General features: G+C 50.1%; 1 protein-coding gene across 5 annotated transcripts in view; it reads right to left on the bottom strand.

Annotated features, from left to right (window-relative positions):
* The window catches only part of St3gal1 (ST3 beta-galactoside alpha-2,3-sialyltransferase 1), an 84906-nt gene that overhangs the window by 49514 nt on the left and 17938 nt on the right, over positions 1 to 17454 (bottom strand). For all 5 annotated transcript variants that reach the window (XM_029560323.1, XM_029560319.1, XM_029560318.1 and 2 more), the window contains one exon: positions 14931 to 15054. The gene's annotated coding sequence lies outside the window, so the exon portion shown is untranslated. The remainder of the gene's footprint in view (positions 1 to 14930; positions 15055 to 17454) is intronic.

Genomic DNA, 17454 nt, shown 5'->3' with positions numbered 1-17454 from the left:
GCAATTCTGCACCATGAAAACAATCCACAGAACTAGCAACTATCTGCCATATGATGCAATTTGGGGAGGATGAAGAAAACAGTTTCTGAACCAGAATTTTAGGGCAATAAAATGGCCTGACGTAGGTGTGCAGACAGGCACTTCCTGGCAGGGGAGGCTCTGTGGGAATCTGGGTGTCTGTTTTTCTGGACTTTCATAGTTTTCTTAGCTTTTCAAGATTTCCTTCAGTGAAAACACGGACTGAAAATTGATGATACCCAGTACTGGGTGGCAAGTCCTCGTGCTCAGGACCTGAGGCTCCCAGAGGCTGAATAATTAGGGAAGAGCCAGTCTGAAAGCCACTTTTAGGGGCTCAGGCTTGAAGTCAAGGGAACCCAGAGCAGTGCAGAACACCCCAGGAAATGGAGCTTAGGAGCGCAGATCTGTAAGAACACGGTCCCAGCAGCATTTTCAAATAAATCTCAAATCTGTCCTGTCATAGGGACTAGATAGGGGCTGGAGGATGCTGTCCCTGTATCCCAAGATGTCTCAGGGGGCCCAGCCCAACTCCTGTCTCCAAATTCCAACCTAAAACCCACCAGAGGCAGCCAATCCTCCCAGAGCACACAGGTCCCTTTTCTACTATAAAAGTATGGTCACCAGGAGGGTATGGTTTGGTGCCTGTCCTTGTAGGGGTGTGCTGTGATTGGATGTCAGGGTTGAAAATCTCAAGCTCAGAGCAGGCAACCACTCAGAGAAGGCAGTACAGGAGGTATGGGGCATAGCACAAAGTGGCCCATGTCCACCTTCTGACCCAACTCTGTGGTATCTTACACACAAATGAGTGCTTGAAGCCTGGGTTCAAATCCCAGTAGAGGCCCTGGGACCTTGGTAGTTACCTTCTGAGAGCCCATGTGTTATTCATGCTCTGGAGAGGGTACAGTCCTCTCTCTACTTTCAGGCTACCTATGAACTGTTATGCTTGATCACTCCCTCCAGCCATGATGGACTGAACTCTCTCAAATCATGAACCAAAATATACCCTTTCCTACTTTAAAATCTGTTTCCTCAGGTATGTGTGACCCAGACGTCTATCTCCCTACAGACTATCACGAAGGACCAGGGCCTACTGGTCATGCGTTCGTAAGATACAACTGAAAGTCAGGACACATGGAGAGTGGAGAGAGTGCTCAGCTTCAGGCAGCAGAGACTACCATGAAGGTCTACAATTACAGGCAAGCATGAGAATGGTAGACGAACACAGCCCACCGTGGTTTCCTGGACTAAGAACTCCAGAGATGAGGTTTGAGTGGGTTCTGGAATGAAGTTTCCAGCTCAGTGTGGAGGGTGGGGCTACACAAAGGACGCCTTGAATTAGAAGGCTGGCCCAGCTCCACGTGGCCAGCGCTTTGAGAAGCTCTTGGGCTGAGGGTGCCCCTCTGCAAACAGGGCAAATCTATCCAGCCTTTTCTCTGGACAGCAGGGAACCTTGCCCTAGGTCACGGCTCATTCCTACCTAGGGTCTACAGATTGTTCTAGAGCAAGAGAAGGTAAGGTAAAAGAGTTGATAAAGATTGAAGTTTCCCCATCCATCTAGAGACAAGCCTCCTTGTGCAGTCTGTTTAATCTCGTGGTTTATTTCCACGGGCCAGGCCTATTTCACTGCTTCCTTTCCACCCAGACGTCTATCTCCCTACAGACTATCACGAAGGACCAGGGCCTACTGGCCATGCGTTCCTAAGATACAACTGAAAGTCAGGACACATGGAGAGTGGAGAGAGTGCTCGGCTTCAGGCAGCAGAGACTACCGTGAAGGTCTACAATTACAGGCAAGCATGAGAATGGCAGACGAACACAGCCCACTGTGGTTTCCTGGACTAAGAACTCCAGAGATGAGGTTTGAGTGGGTTCTGGAATGAAGTTTCCAGCTCAGTGTGGAGGGTGGGGCTTACTGCTGTTTCCTGGTGCAGAGGGTGAAGGAGCCACCACAGGGAGGGAACTGGGAGAGGGACAGAAAGCCATGTTCCTGGAGATCCTCCTTGGGCTCAGCTCAGGAACAGCTCAGGCATTCAGGCTCTGTCTCCCCAGTGGTCAGACAGGAAAACAGAGGGTCAGGGAGGTGAGGATACTCACCCACGCTCACTCTAGCACTGACTTGATCCTAGATTTGATGAGTCCACAGGGTCTCAGCCGTGCTCAGTGAGGTGCACACTTGGGCTGTCACCTCCTGCACTTTAGCAAAAGGATGAGGTGGGAATTATTTCACTCCAGGCAGAGAGGAAGAAAGGTGAGAGATTTTGCCCCTTTGCCTAGAGGCATCAAGTTAAAATATGAGCCCCTTAAAGTGGCCTTGGAGTTTCTCCCTCTGAATGCTGTATGATCTTAGGTAAGTCATTCTTGTCTTCATCTAGTGTTCTCATCTGGGGAAAGGGCATGGGACTGTGACAGTGAGATGAATCCTCTGTGATTCGCTGTAGCTTTGAGTCCTTTCTACTACACTCCAACTTGCCATTGTGAGCAATGGCCTCAGCATTAGATTGCCAGATTCCAATCCTGGCTCACCCTCAGCTGCCTTGTGACCTAAAGCAAGGAACTTTCCTGTGACTCGGTTTATTTCTCAGAAAACAAGGATTAAAACGATTAAAAAGACATGTGCAGAGTCTTAGAGTAGCAGGTGGGTGCACACAGGCACCACACCAAGACTCTCCCATACCCATGCAGAGCCAGTCTATCCCAGGCAGGAATTACTTGCCCTGGGGAGTGTCTCATCCCTCAAGACCTCTGAGCTGCAGCCCCACCCTCAGCCCCTGAAGAAGCAAATTTTAATGGCCCTGAGCAAGGCTGGGGACTTAGGAAAGGAGCCGTGGCCAGGAGTGTGGGATTCCCAGGAGTGGGAGGCTTTGTGCTTAAATCCCCTTACCTAAGCAGACCAGAGCACCAGGCCCATCCCCACCGGCACCACAGAATCCGTCCAGGAACAGTGCATGTGAGGAGGGGATTTAGTTTAGCCCCAGGTTTGGAAAAGTCATGCTCAGCTCCTCCCCAGCTTTTATGCTAGACTGGCACTCACTAGGCACGGTGCCCACAGGACACCATCCATTCACACATCCCGTGGCGGGGGAGCAGACCCTGCAGGCCCTGTGCGAGGACTATACTGAGGGTACCATACTGAGGGCAGCACATTCTCGGCCCTGGAGGAGTTCCTGTCTGGTGATGGGGACATAAACCATTAGCAAGCAGGACACACTGGGTCACACAAGCAGCTTTTCTTCACCACCTGAACAGACTCAAGCCTGGCATTCAGCAACGGGGCTCCTGGATCTGGCCCAACACCAATATTTGTAAACTGTGTGTCTATTACTGGGACACAGCTATACCCAGTTGTCTGTCTGCTGCTTTGGGCTATTCCTGCGCCACGATTGCAAAACTGTGTAACCAGGAGAAGTGGTCTGGCCAGCAAATCCCAACCTAGTTATTGCATGGTCCTTGGCCATAACCATCGGCTGCCCACGCGCTCTGATTTGACAGCTGGAGTACACAGCGGCATTTACCTTCTCCATCCTGGGCCCCACAACTCCAGGCAGGTCAGGCCCACCCAGTCCAGTGAGGACAGAGGACATCTACTGCAGTCAGGTAGTGGGGCAGCTGGCCCTGCAGTGAGCCAGTTAGAGCCTGAGTCACCTAGCAGGGACGGGAAGAGTTTCTCTGCAGTATGGCCAGCCTATGCAGAGGGACAGACAGCTGCAGAGTGCGTTAAATCTGATGACTTAGGGGACCCATGTGAGGCGATATGACACAGGAGGCATGCTGGGCAAGCAAGACTTGGGTGAAGGCTGTCCTGACAGGTTCTCATACTGCCAGAAATGGGCCACGAGGCTTTCTAGATCTCTCCAGTCACAGTGAGGCAGATGATGCAGGTAGAATGAGTATGGGCTCCCAGTTCCTGAGGCAGAGACTCTGGAATTTATCAACAGGAGGAGGAATCTGATGGACAAATGGCAGGCAGCAAGTGAGGGGTTCTGATGAAGGAGAGAAAGAGATGGGTGCATATGGGGTTAGGGGAGAGCGTCCTACAGGGGACTCTACTTGGAAAGGGCCCTAGGATCGGAGAGTGGGGTGCTGAGCCTGAATGAAGTTGGAAGTCATGAAAATGAGGACCTGCCTGCCTACTGTCCTCACCATGGCAAGGCCTGGCCATTGGAGGAGGCAGGCTGGCAGGGGAAAACCCCCATCTTGAGGTTTAAGGGTCCCAGTGTGGGCTCCGGAGCCAGCAGGAAGTCCAGAGAGGAACAGAGCATCATCCTTCTAGGTGCAGAGGGATACCAAAAGCCACCATTTTCCCTTTGGCCCGGCCACACCCTGTTCTCTGCCTCATTCATTGACCCTGCCTTGCTGCCAACTCCCTGCGCTCTGCCCTCTGCTCGCCAGGGACCTTCCTGTCCCTAGTGCTCTGGTGACCACATCCATTCCCAATTTCCCCTACTCCAGGTCTCAGTTAACACTCCAAATCCTTTTTCCCCCCTCTCCTCCTCCTCCCCCCACTTCCCGGTATGCCACCCTTCCCAGGAGCACCTGGGAGTCCCCAGGGATTTGGTTTGTTACACTGTAGAACTACTCCAGCTCTCTGCCCTCCCTGGTTCTCCACTGGTATTAATTGAATTCATGAATAAACACAGTGGGACCAGGGAAACCAGCACAGGGCTCCTCAGAATGTCTTCAGGCAGGTGTCACTTGAGGACCTCTCCAATGGCCTCTGGGGACCTCCTCTTGTCAGAGCAGTGAGGCCTGCCTTGCTTCCGCTCGTAAGCCTTCTCAGAGGCTGAGCCATACCCATCTTTGTATAGTTCACACTGGGAACATCCAGGCAGAGCCTTTGGGAGAAAAGTATTCCTAGCCCAGGCTGTGCAGACACCAGGCCAGCCCTCAGGTTTCCTGAGCTGATTTCTGTGGTATTCAGGCCCAGAAGGAGCATAACTGATTTAGCAATAAAGAAGCAGGAGACAGTCCGGAGCTGTCACCAGCCTGAGCAGGGTTCCAGGGAGGCGGCTGTCATTGGCGGACTCTCACCTATGCCCTTGTCTTCGTGTGCAGCACCTCTGAACACATGGGTGGCCATCCCCCACTGTCCCTCATTCTAGAGTGGAGATGCCACTCTTAAGAACTGGTTCTCAGAAATGATGTGAAGTGGGTGACTCTGACCTGTAGGACTCTTTTTATTGGCTTTATTATACGCACAGTACATGTAATATATTTATAATAGAAATCCAAATGAGGATGGATGTGAGACACTAGGAAGTTCAAGAGCTGTGTATATTCTCTGGACTCACTGCAGGTGGACGGGGAACATGGTACCTCCCCACCAGACCCCAGACAGCCCATGTACCCACAGTTCTTACATCTATCCCCAGCACAGCAACAGAGAGGAGAGAGAAATGGAAGCTCAGACTGTGCTCCAGGGGACTCAGGGTCACGGAGTGGATACATCAGAACCATTTTCTCACTAATACCAGGGCTTGCTTGTCTTTCCCACCCTCAGAGGCTGATACTATCTGATTTCCTGGCAGACTGAAGCAGAGGTAGGGATAGGGGCTCCAGCTGTCCTCTATGCCAAACATTGACGAGATCTGCCCAGCAACACCCCTTTCCCCACTAATCTGACTTCTGTCGGAGTGAAGTGTTTTTCATTAAAAATGCTACAGATATCACCATACAATTGATTAGTACTATTTTGGAATGGTGAAATGAACATTTTAAGAATTCTTCAGTGTTTTCATCCAGCACGGCGCATATTAACAGATCTGTGTCATGCGAGTGAGCTAGTCGGGGCCATCCAGTCAAAGTGTGGAGGGACATCCTGTGACCAGCAGGTACACAGCCACCACCTTGTACCACCATGCTTCATGACCCTCCTCTGTCACGCATTTCTCAAGAGGACTCCTGGCAAGTGGCCAAGACTGTTCTTTCTGCCAAGGGACTGTCCTTCCTGCCAAGTGTACGCCTGTTCCTGTGGCAGCACAGAGTGCTTAGAAAGTGTCAGAAACTTCCTGTTGTTGGGATGAGGGACAATTTGCAGGTCTTGCAGGATGTGAGTGAAGGACTCTTGCCGGCCACTCACTCATTCCCACATTCAAACTACAGAGGGCTGATGAAGTGTGGCTGTGCTCAGGAAGCTGTATCAATTTTGTCCTTCTGGACGTCAATGGATTTGGCACTCAGGGTTATCTGGATTCCACTGGGTACTGGAGTCTTGGGAGCCCCTGGATTGCCACAGCATGTGAGCATTCTACCTCCTCATGGCCCCAAGACATCCTAAGGTTGTGCCAAAGTCCTCAACTACACCCCTGGGAAAGCACAAATGACCTGCAGGCTGGCAGATACCCATAGCACCAGGACCCCTTCTTGTACAGTTTTGCCCTGTAGGTTACCAACAACACACTGCTTCAACTGACTAGAGATGGGTCCCAGTCCAGTGTAACCTACTAACCGCTAACATACTTTCAGTCAGTCTGCATGCTAGCTCTAAGGAAAGCAAGGTTGGAGAATGACTTCTCTCATCAGGAGCAGGCTAAGCTCCCTTTACCCGGTTTCCTGCCCCTTTTTTGCCTCACGGCTCCTCACTCCCATTTCTCTGTTACCTGGACACTGGGCCCTGCAGAAAGCAGAGCCACTTGCCTGTCACACAATCCCACACTGCTGTGGGACCTCTGAGCTTTTTCCCTGACCCTCTCCCAGCCTCTCAGCTCCTGTTCCCAATCTCCCTTCCTGGCTTCCTTCCACAGCAAGGTCACCACTGCAAACAGGTGGCAAAAACCTTCAAAGCAATTCCAGTATCTCTCTTTTGAGAACTCACCCCAGGGACACAGTTCAAATGAAAGGAAATGGTAATGACACCAGGTGGTGACAGTGACCAAGAGAAGCATATACATTGATGCGCATTGCATCTAAATATGTAGCAACCAGGAGGGACTTCTAGATACCATGGCCACTTAGTAGGCTATTACACAACCACGTAGTGCAATGATTGCAATGATTGCTCAGGGCAATTCCAGGAACCCTCTCAGAGTGACCCTTCTTGACTCAAGCACAGGATTTAGTGGGAAGGAAGAAGTCTTTGACCCCTAGAAGCTCCTGTTGAGTACACCACCCATCTGCAGAGACCACAGCGCATGGAATCAATTCTAACTCACACAGAGAAAAGCAAGTCTGTGTCACCAACCCTGAAGTCTCCCATTTCCAGCTTTTTCTGATGGCCAGTCCCTCCCCACACCAAACACAGAGGGTAACTTTAGTGCCTGGAGAAAGTGTTTACACAAAGATCATTGAGCAACATTAGTGACGTGTGTTCCCCAAATGGCTCTTGGACACGGTATGGGACACAGCACAAAGACTTGCCAAATAGATCCCAGGCAGGCTGGCTTGGTTTTCCTCCCTCTCCTTCCTTCTCCCCACCCAACCACTGATTTCAGGAAGGGCTGCAAGGCATGTATTTGTGTAATCAAGTTGGGGGCATGCTGATGTGCGAGTGGCAGCTGTTGTGGCTACCACCCAGCTGGAGCAAAAGGTGAGGCAGAAAGGGGGTCAATCCCAAAGTCAAAAGACCTTGAGTCCACAGACACAGATACAGGACTTTTAGTTTCTATTTCTCTAAAACTGGGGGGTATAGGGCTGAGGTGTCCCAGGGTGGCTGAGACCTGCGGAAGCTGAAGAGGAAAGACTGATCCCCAGGAGCTTTGCCTAGTCAAAGCCCCACCTGCTCAGCTCATTGAACTTTTAATGTCATGTTTATGGATCAAGCAGGTGGGCCAACCTCAGTGGTGGAAAACACTTGTCTTCAGTCTGCATTTCCCAGTGCACTAGAAATGCATACATGTGCCTGGCCCATTGCCCTCCTCAGCACTGGAAGGGCAAAGATGCACCAGGTGCAGGTGAAACTGAGCAAGGGAAAGAGAAAGAGCCAGCTTGGAGCCCGCACATGAACATGCAGGAGACGTCTAGCGAGAAGCCCTGGCTGAGGACGCAATGAAAATGAGGAAAATGAGGGTTCCTGAGGAGAGGACACGTCTGTGTTGGGCAGAGATGACAAATGACTTATCAGGAGGCTGGGGGAACAGGGTCCACCCAGTAAGGAAGAACATATGTAAACCACCTGGGGCTCCCTGAGGCACAGCAGGCCTCTATCTGGAGTGGACATAGGACATATGATGTCACATCCACTCTATATCCACAGCCACCTCCTTGCTGTGGACACATGTTCCCAGGAAAAAAAAGCTCTATCTATGTTGATTCTGCAGACTGACTGACTGATTGGAACTCTAATTGTGGAGAGTTGGAATGCTGTAGATGGAGAGACAAAAATATCATAGCCTGGGCTGGGGATGTAGCTCAATTGACAGAGTGCTTGCCTAGCATGAATTCGGCCCTGGGTTCAATTCCTAACACCTTGTGGTGGTTTGAATGAGAAGTGTCCCCCATAGCAGTGTTGTTTGGGGAGGGTCATGGGCCTTTAGGAGGTGTGGCTTAGCTGGAGAAGCATGTCACTGGGGCCGGCTTTGAGATCGCCTAGTGTTGTCCTCTTCCAGTTTCAGTTTCTCTCTGCTTCTTGTGTGTGTGTGAAGATGTGAGAGCTCAGCTTTCTGCTCCCACACCTCCTTCCATGCCTCCCTGCCTCTCTGAAACTGTAGCCAAATAAACTCTTCTTTCTATAAGCTGCCTTAGTCCTGCTGTTTTATCTCAGCAAAAGGAAAGTAACTAGCACACACCTCAAAATCAGGGCATGTTGGAAATATACCTGTAATCCCAGCACTGGGAGGTAGAGGCAGGAGGGTCGAACATTCAAGATCATTTTTAGCTAACATTGAGTCAGAGGCCAGCTTGGCTTCATGAGGATAAAATATATATATTAGTCTAACAGCCTTTCAACTAGGTAAAATCTTTGGAATATGTTCAGACTATTAGTGTCTACCAACTCAAAAGCTAAAGACACCGTCAGAAAGCACCCAAGACCTACAGCAGAGACTTCCCCACTTTGCTGTACCCTGCCTATCTGATGTCCAGCCCCCACAATGTCTTCAGTAAATGCATTGGTTTAGGACTTTCTTTGGCTCTTTGACTATAAAAAGTTCATGTGACCACTTCCATGGGGGAACATGTCATTTTGGGTAACCTGGATCCATGGTCCCACTGCACGATCACTCACATTTGGCTCAGAATAAACTAGCTCTTGTTCCTTTTGGAGCAAAACCTATGTTTTCTGTCAGTATCCTACCTACATATCCTCTACCTCATACTGACCATCAGAGCAGGATGTATCCAGAAGGCTCTAAATACTTTCAAGGATGTTAACTAATTTGGGCTATCATTAGCTATTCTGTCCATTTTACAGGTAAGGAAACTGAGGTCAGGAGACGCCCCCCCCCCATGAGTAGAAGTGTGATCTGTACTCAGGCCTTGCTGACTTCTGCTTTGATAACTGTTCTGTGACTAGCAGGCGTGGGGGCAGCTGGGATGATCTGGGACCCTAGAGACCACCCAGGTCATGGCCAGTCTTGTCCTTCCTGCCAGAGGACTTGGGCTCTGTCCCAAAGCTAGCAGGAACATGGGCACTGGAAGGAGGAAGGACACAAATGTTAGTCTTCCTATAACTAAGGCTATCTGCAAGATCTGTGAATCAATTAGGTGTGACCAGAATAAAGAACCAGTCATTCCTGAAGGGTGAAGGACTCTGGGGTTGTTGGCTTCTAGAAGCACTTAGGAAATTTCTATGCCCTTGATGGTCCTTGCTTCTTGAGACACTGGGCATGGCACAGTGGATGATTGGGAACGTTTATTTGTGAGGAAAGTCTCTATGGTTTTGGTAACCTTTGGAGCTGGCAGTGAGGTAGGCCCTGGCTCCTATTATTATAGCTCTCTGTGTCCCAACATGATGTGGCTCAGAATAAATAGCATGCCTGTTATTTACCCAGTACTTTCCATGGGTTATTGTGGCATTAATCCCCAGGAAACCCTAGTAGCTGGACAAGACCATCTCCTTTCTTACAGATAAGGAGACTGAGACTTAGAAAAGGGAATACCATGCCTAAGCTCTGAGAACTACAGCAGGGAGGCAGAAGGGAAGGCCAGGCTTTCCAAACTCCAGGTTCCTCTATAGTTTGCATATCTGTCTCCCTTGGGGGTGGGAGGGGCCCCATGTTGTCAAGAAACAAGGCCCTGCAGCATAAGGTTGCAGAGTCATGGGACCCTAACAGCAGGGTCAGCAAGAAGCTTAGTCTTTAGAGTCGAGAGCCTTGCTTTCCCTCTCTAGCCACCTATGACCTTTGAGGTTCTGGGGGCCAGGGAGAAACTCAGTGCCCAGTGCTTCTACCTGTCAGATGTAAAGACAAGGAGATGCAGGCAAAGTACCCAGCCTGCATCCAGAAGAGTCCACACTTTGAAGTCTCAGTCCTGTGAGTCTCCCAGCCTATTTTACATATGAAGCAACAGGCACAGAATGGGGCGGAGGGGCCCCCTCAAAGCACTGGAGATCCAAGGGAGGCTGCTGAGAGTTCCATCTGGTGCAACAGGGAGGGAGCAAGTGCTGGCAGAGAATCCACAGTTAGCTGGATGGTGGGTGTCATAAGGGCTGAAACTTTCCTCTTCCTGACCCTTAAAGACTACTGTGTCCTCAGGATGGGAACAGAACAGGAGCTCGGGATAAAGCTGTTGGCTGGATGTATGGGTGAATGAGCCTGTCACAACAAATCCAACAGAGTGTGTACAAAGCTGAGGGGGAGCTCAGCTGTACTGACCCTCAATATTACTCACTGTGTACACAAATGGGGCTCTCCCCTGTTTTGTATCTAACATCCAGAACATTCTAGTGCTCTGGGAAAAACTACATTGACCCAATACTAATAACTCCATTCTAGGCTCTACTTTACTTAACTCTGCTCCTAATCCTGGCTGTTCAAGGCATTTTCAGGATATTAGAAGCTAAGGAAGGATTCAGACAGACAAGAGAGCCAGTGGGCAAGGTTCCGGAAATACTGTAACTTAAAAGCACAGCTCAGAGCCATGTGCCTATGGGTATGTCACTAAACTACTTTCTGCCTCTCTAGTCCACACAAGGCTTATAGGTTTGGAGTCCTCCCTGAGGAAGTGAATGACCTCCAGTTGGCCTTATGTAAGTCCACCCACTCAGCTCAGCATTTCCGAAGTTTAGCTGGTCCTTAGGATGCAGTACCAGAAGTGGGGTCACTAGGTCAGCCGTAAAACTACAGAATGTGTCTTTGAGCATCCCAGCAGTAATAAAGGAACAAAGACTCCATTTTGTTAGAGAACGAGGACAGGAGAAGCCAGGTTTCCAAACACCAGTGTCTTCCCCAATGGCCTTCCTATGGAGTATGGGGCCAGCCTACCAGGACACAGGCTCCTGGTGACCTGCTCCTTACCTGCAGGCTTCAGAGAACAGAAGGCAAAGGGCTCCCAGTCCCTTTAACTGCAAACCCACTGGAAACCAGCCCCTACCCAAGAGTGGAGCCCCAGCAGTCCACTTGTTGAGGGTTTGCATTTCATTTTAATCTGTGACTTTGTATTGTATTTCCATAGAGAAGACTCCAAACTCTGTATGTGTCAAGCCCCTCAAAACCAGAACTATACACTGTTCCTGCTGCTCACTGGTGGACTTATCTGTTTTGCCCCTGGGTTATCAGCATCTCAGCGGCATGGTGCCCGCTGACTCCTTTCACTTCCAGTACTCAGCAAAGGCCTGGGCTGGAGGCACCCAGGAGGGCCCTATTAAGACACAGAGAGAGGGGAAGTACTGACAGAAATCTCTCTCTCTCTACTCCCTCATCCACTGGCATCCCTCCATCAAATCCCCTGTACAAGCTAATACCTCCCCACCTGCAGCCTTTGAACATTCAAAGATGCTCACTTTCTTGTGTCTCCCGGGGAATGAGTGCCTGCTCTTGACACCTCTGCTCTCCAGTCACAGGCTATCACAAGGGAAATTCCCCAAGCTCTTCTTTATCCAGAATGGTATGTGAGGACTGCCAGGATGCCCTCTTATCTCAATCACTGAACCTCTGGCCTGCAGGCTGTCTCTGTTTTGGCTGGTAACTTGGGCCAGTTGTTTTTAGAGGAAATAGCTAAGTTCTGTGAGCTTCTATGCACGTGACTGCCTGGAAGAAAAACAGGCCTGGCTCTCTGCAGGGCCACAGCCCTGGAAGGAAGCACAGGCCTGTGCTGATCTGTGACTGCCACCCCTGTCCTCCTTCATCCTCCTACTGCTTGTGCTCACCCATCAGCATGGGGCCAGGCTCCACAGACACCTGGCACAGACCTTTAGTGCCCACACAGCTGTAAAGCTGTGCCTTCCCTGGGCCACTGTCTCACACCCTACCATTCACATGCTAGGATATGAACTCTCTGGGTCTTTGTCTAGAACAGTGCCCGGCACATCCCAGAGCTCAGAAACACTGTGGGCACATGTGAGAAATTGGTATTTGTCGAGTATACCTGCTGATGTATTCTGCTAGGAGCTGGGGATACAGATGTGCTTAAATTAAAGCCTCCTTGCTAATATAGCTCTGCCAGAAAAGTCCCAGGGAAGCAGAGCAAAGGCTCAGGTGGCAGAAACATAGTTCTGAAGCTGCCCTCAGACTCTGAGCTCAGGACAGCAGCCGTGGGCCCACCACAGCAGAGCTGTGTACTCACATATATGTGCATTCACATCCTGCCATGTGTGTCTGTGCACTTCCCCTTACAGGACTGGGTCTGGGTGTTGCAGACCACAAATACAGCTCCTGGGGAGCAAGGGAGGGGTGTGTGTCAACAGGTCCAGCCGGCTCACCACTGCCAGGGCTAGAGACTTGTTTTTACTACTTTAATTTGGAGGTGAAATGTCCCCCATAATCTCACACATTTGAACACTTGATCACCAGTTGGTGGCCCTATTTGGGTAGGTTGTGGAACCTTTAAGAGGTAGTAGTGTGGGACTGGAGAGATGGCTCAGAGGTTAAGAACACTTGATGCTCTTGCAGAGGACCTGGGTTCCCAGTTCCCACATGGCAGCTCATAACCACCTATAACTCCAGTTCCAGGGGCTATAACACCACCCTCTTCTGGCCTCTGTAGGCAACAGGCATGAACACTGTACATATACATACAAACAGGCAAACACTGATACATGTTAAAAAATATATCTAAAAGGTAAAAAATGTGGTTGAGAAACTGTTAGAAGGTGCGGTCTCACTGAAAGAAATGGGATCACTGGGTCAGGGGGGTCTTATGGCTCATAGCCCAGCCCCAGTTCCTATCCTAGCTCTCTGTTTGCTCGTCTACCCAGATGTGAACCAGCTTCTGCTACAACAGCTGCAACCACTCATCCTCTAAGTTTTCCCAACCAACCCTGCAGTGTGCTCTCTTAAACCAGGAGCCAATCTAAATCTGTCTTCATTTAGGTAGCTTTCATCAGGTATCTGATCACAGAGATGAGGAATGTACCTACGACACCCACCTTTTGCTCTGATTTTTCTCTCTCATCTATGATGTATCCTGGGCCTTTCAATCAGAGAACAGTCAGACAGCTCACTGGGAATGGCTGCTTTTTCTAGCTGTGTAATTTGCCACAACTTCATTTGCATTTCAGGATCTCAGTTTCCTCATCTGTACTTGGACCTCTTAAGGTGACATCAGTTTAAGGCAGGGCCTGACCCACAATTTAATAAATGTGGCAGTTGGGGAGGTATTGGGCCAGGAATGCAGTGACCATGTAGCATGAAGACAAATCTTAATTTCAAGGAAGTATTATCAACATGAACACACAGTGAATTTAATACACAGAGTGTGGTGGTTAGCTTGTCGACTTGATAGGATTTGGCATCACCATAGATAGAAATGAACCTCTGGGTATGTTTACGAGGGAGCCTCTAGGCTGCTAATTGAAGTGGGAATGCCCACCCTAATTGTGGCAGCAGAAATCCATAGACTGGGTCCTGGACTGAATCAAAGGGAGGAAGCTAGTGGAGCACCAGCATCCATCTCGCTCTGCTTCCTGACCACGGATGCAGCATGACCAGTTGCTTCACGTTCTGTCACTCTGCACTGCACCTTCAAACTGTGAGTCTTCCTTTCTTCAGTTGCTCTTGTCACAGCAAAGAGAAAAGGGTTTGACCTCTATTCTTTACTCTATCAAAGTAACTCTGTTATCGGACATGTTTCTATGTGTATGGATTAGATGAATTAGTAGGTGTCCTGCTGTGATGTTAGCTGTTAGACGTACAGCTAGTGCTATAGGTTGAATGAATAGATAACTAACATGGTCCATTTAGGAATGATCTAGCTGATGTGTACGTATAGAACTATGTGTATGTGCATGTGAGTGTGTTTGTCTTACACAAACACACACATTTTTCCTAGCACGATGCTAGGATGGTGCAGCAGCAGTGAATACACTCTGGACCTGATTGTGGCATGCCACTCCCCCTGAGAGACAAGAGACGCGAGCTCCCTCACACAGCACGGATTCCACCCAAAGCCCGGGCCATCATCAGAGCTGGATACACAGGGGATAAGTGAGTCTCATCAGATTTTTCTCCAGGGGTATTGTTAAACACTTCTCCCAGAAGGCCTTCTATGGGATGACAGCAAATGGTCATCAAGGAGTACTCCCAATCTGGCTGTCTCCTTTTGACTTATCATGAGGAAAGAACCTTTCCCAAGGTTCTTCATCAGGAGGCTGCTCAGTGCTTCATCCAGACAATGGCTCCCCTCGCCTGGGCACTCCTCCCTCATGGCAGAGCAGGCCGGGTTACAGAGACCAAGAAAACAGGGCACCCCCGCCCTACATAACTCTCAAGAGTCTGGAAAACACAGCACTTGTCTCATGCTTCATCCAATCCCACAACATAAATCATGAAGTGTGGAAAAGACAGCACATCTCCCTCATGGGGGAAAACCACTTAGTCACTCACCTTAGGAGGCTGAGCCACTGTCCACCTCTGGCCCAAGATGCAACTGTCCTGCAGTACCACTCAGCACAATCCTGGTAGGTACAAATTGCCTCTTGGTGCCATTTCCAATCCAGGAAAGTCAAGTCTGAAAATTGAAGGAAGAGAGAAAATGCAAGTCAGCTTTGGCATTAACCCCATCTGAGGCCTTTCTGAGATAATTCAAGAGGGAGACAAGGTACGCACCCACTTGCCCACTGCCTTGCCCAAACATTCGCATGACACATGGGTTTCCAAAAGCAACTCTCTATCCTGTGATCAGAGTGGGAACAGGAAGAGGACAAGTGCACACCTCTTGCAAGCCAGAAACTTTCAGGGGTGGGGACTGAGAGTGGGCTGTGGATAAGTGCACAGAAAATGTAGAGCAAAGGGACTCAGGACTGAGGGACACTTGGGAGAACCTAGGAGGGCGTGACCAATGACTCTAAAAGAAGAATTCGGGAGGGGGGTGGGGGGAGGGGGGAGTGAGATGTTAGCTCCTATCCAGCAAGATGTAAGTAAGAGGGCACTTTGGTAAATACAAAAGGCTTGGGGGAAGTGTCCCCAAGGGCCATGTGTCAAAGTGAAAGAATGAGGAGAAAATTCGTTGGGAAGTGAGGATAACAGCAGAAACTTGGCTGGGCTCTTTCTGGCCCCCAGCTCCACTGTAATGAGCTCCTGATGTCACTGAGGTCATTGCCCCTAAGATCCCCATATTGTGGAAAGGAAGACAAAGTTTGGAGAGCATCCAAACTGAGCAAACTGACCCAGCATGACAAGGGCAGTAAGGAACATGAGACAGACCACAACAGAGAACAGTGCTGCTGCCCCACCATGACCATCACTGCAAGAGAGGCTTCTGATTGTCCACAGTGGCACCACCACCCCTCCCATGGGTGGAGTCCATTTCGCCACCATTTGAACCTGAGATTGGTTTTACAGTAGTATAACAACACATAAAATGCAAAGGCACCAACCAGAGCTGATGTAGGAGCCAGGGGAGTAGCTCAGCAGTAGAGCACATACTTATTTGCACTCGTGGGCCCTGGGTATACACACATCCTCAACTGTTGGTGTATCAAATCCCCTTTCTCACTGCCAGGCTTCCTGTTGCCGCACTAACTGACCTGGGACAGCCCCGTCAGCCCCGTCAGCCCAGCTGAGTGACAGAATTGCTGGTGAGGCTGTCACTAGCATTGAGTCTTAGCCAAGAGGAGCAGATCACAAACGTGGAAGGCTGGCAGGCCCTGGAGTTTGGGCTGTACGTCTCCGCAGGGAATACTAACCAATACACCCACCCAGGTACCTCTCTGTTGGGGCCTGTGGCAGGCTAGGAGGGAGGCCAGCCTGTGGATGATCTAAGGAGGCTGCAGCAAGAGGGAAGAAGTTTTGAGAGCCTTTTCAGATGGAGAACGGACAGGACTTGTGACTGACGGGAGGCAGTTTTGTCCAAACGCACAGGTCCGGAAACCACATGTGGTGTTGACTATAAATAGTCTGTTAGGAGCTGCTGAAGGGACAGGATGTTTACAAGAGATGACACAGAAAGGGGCTGGAGTGAAAGCAGCCAGGGTTCAGTTTCTCAAGGTGGAAGCTGTGGAACGCTCTCTTTTGAGTCCTATCTGAAGTGAGATGCAGGGCAGGGGGCCACGGCCGAGCCCCTTCACCATCTGGCCACCACCACCTCCTCCATGCCAGCCTTTCCTCATCAGTGGCCACAGGGTATCTTGCCTCTCAGCATCAGCTGAAGAAGGCCTTGACTTTCAGCATCAAGGAGAGGGACCTTGATTCTCAGCATTAACTGGAGGGGGCCTTGACACTCTCTCAAAAGCAGCTGGAGGGGGCCTTGACTTTCAGCAACAGCTGGAGGGGCCTTGCCTCTCAGGATCAACTGGAGGGGGCCTTGACTCTCTCTCAAAAGCAGCTGGAGGGGGCCTTGACTTTCAGCAACAGATGGAGGGGCCTTGCCTCTCAGGATCAACTGGAGGGGGCCTTGACTCTCTCTCAAAAGCAGCTGGAGGGGGCCTTGACTTTCAGCAACAGCTGGAGGGGCCTTGCCTCTCAGCATCTACTGGAAGGGGCCTTGACTCATGACGGCAGCTGGAGGGCCCTTGTGGGCCTTGACCAGACCTTCTGCTCCACTAGCTCACACTATCCCTTTCTTTCTGTGCTTTCTAGTCACCGTCTACATTCCAGTATAAAGGGCACTTCCCAGGACCCCTCTGGAGACTCCTAGACAGGGATGGGCACAGCCACTGTAACTTTTTGGCATCTACTGTACCCCTACAAAACATGTTCCCCGGGCTGGAAATCCTTGAAGCAAGGGGATGCCTGATTTTCATCTTGAGTCCCTGGCATGCACATGTAGAAAGTCAATTCTTTTCTTCCTTCCCTTCCTTCCTTCCCTCTTTCCTTCTTTTTTTGTTTTTGTTTTTGTTTTTGTTTTTAGTGCTGGGATCAAACTCAGGGCCTCATGAATACAAGGTGTGCAATCTACCCACTGAGCTCC

Source organism: Nannospalax galili, unplaced genomic scaffold (assembly GCF_000622305.1).
Source record: "Nannospalax galili isolate Female #2095 unplaced genomic scaffold, S.galili_v1.0 scaffold472, whole genome shotgun sequence".
In the NCBI taxonomy this organism is placed as follows: Eukaryota; Metazoa; Chordata; class Mammalia; order Rodentia; family Spalacidae; genus Nannospalax; species Nannospalax galili.
This window is presented reverse-complemented; position numbering and strand designations above follow the sequence as displayed.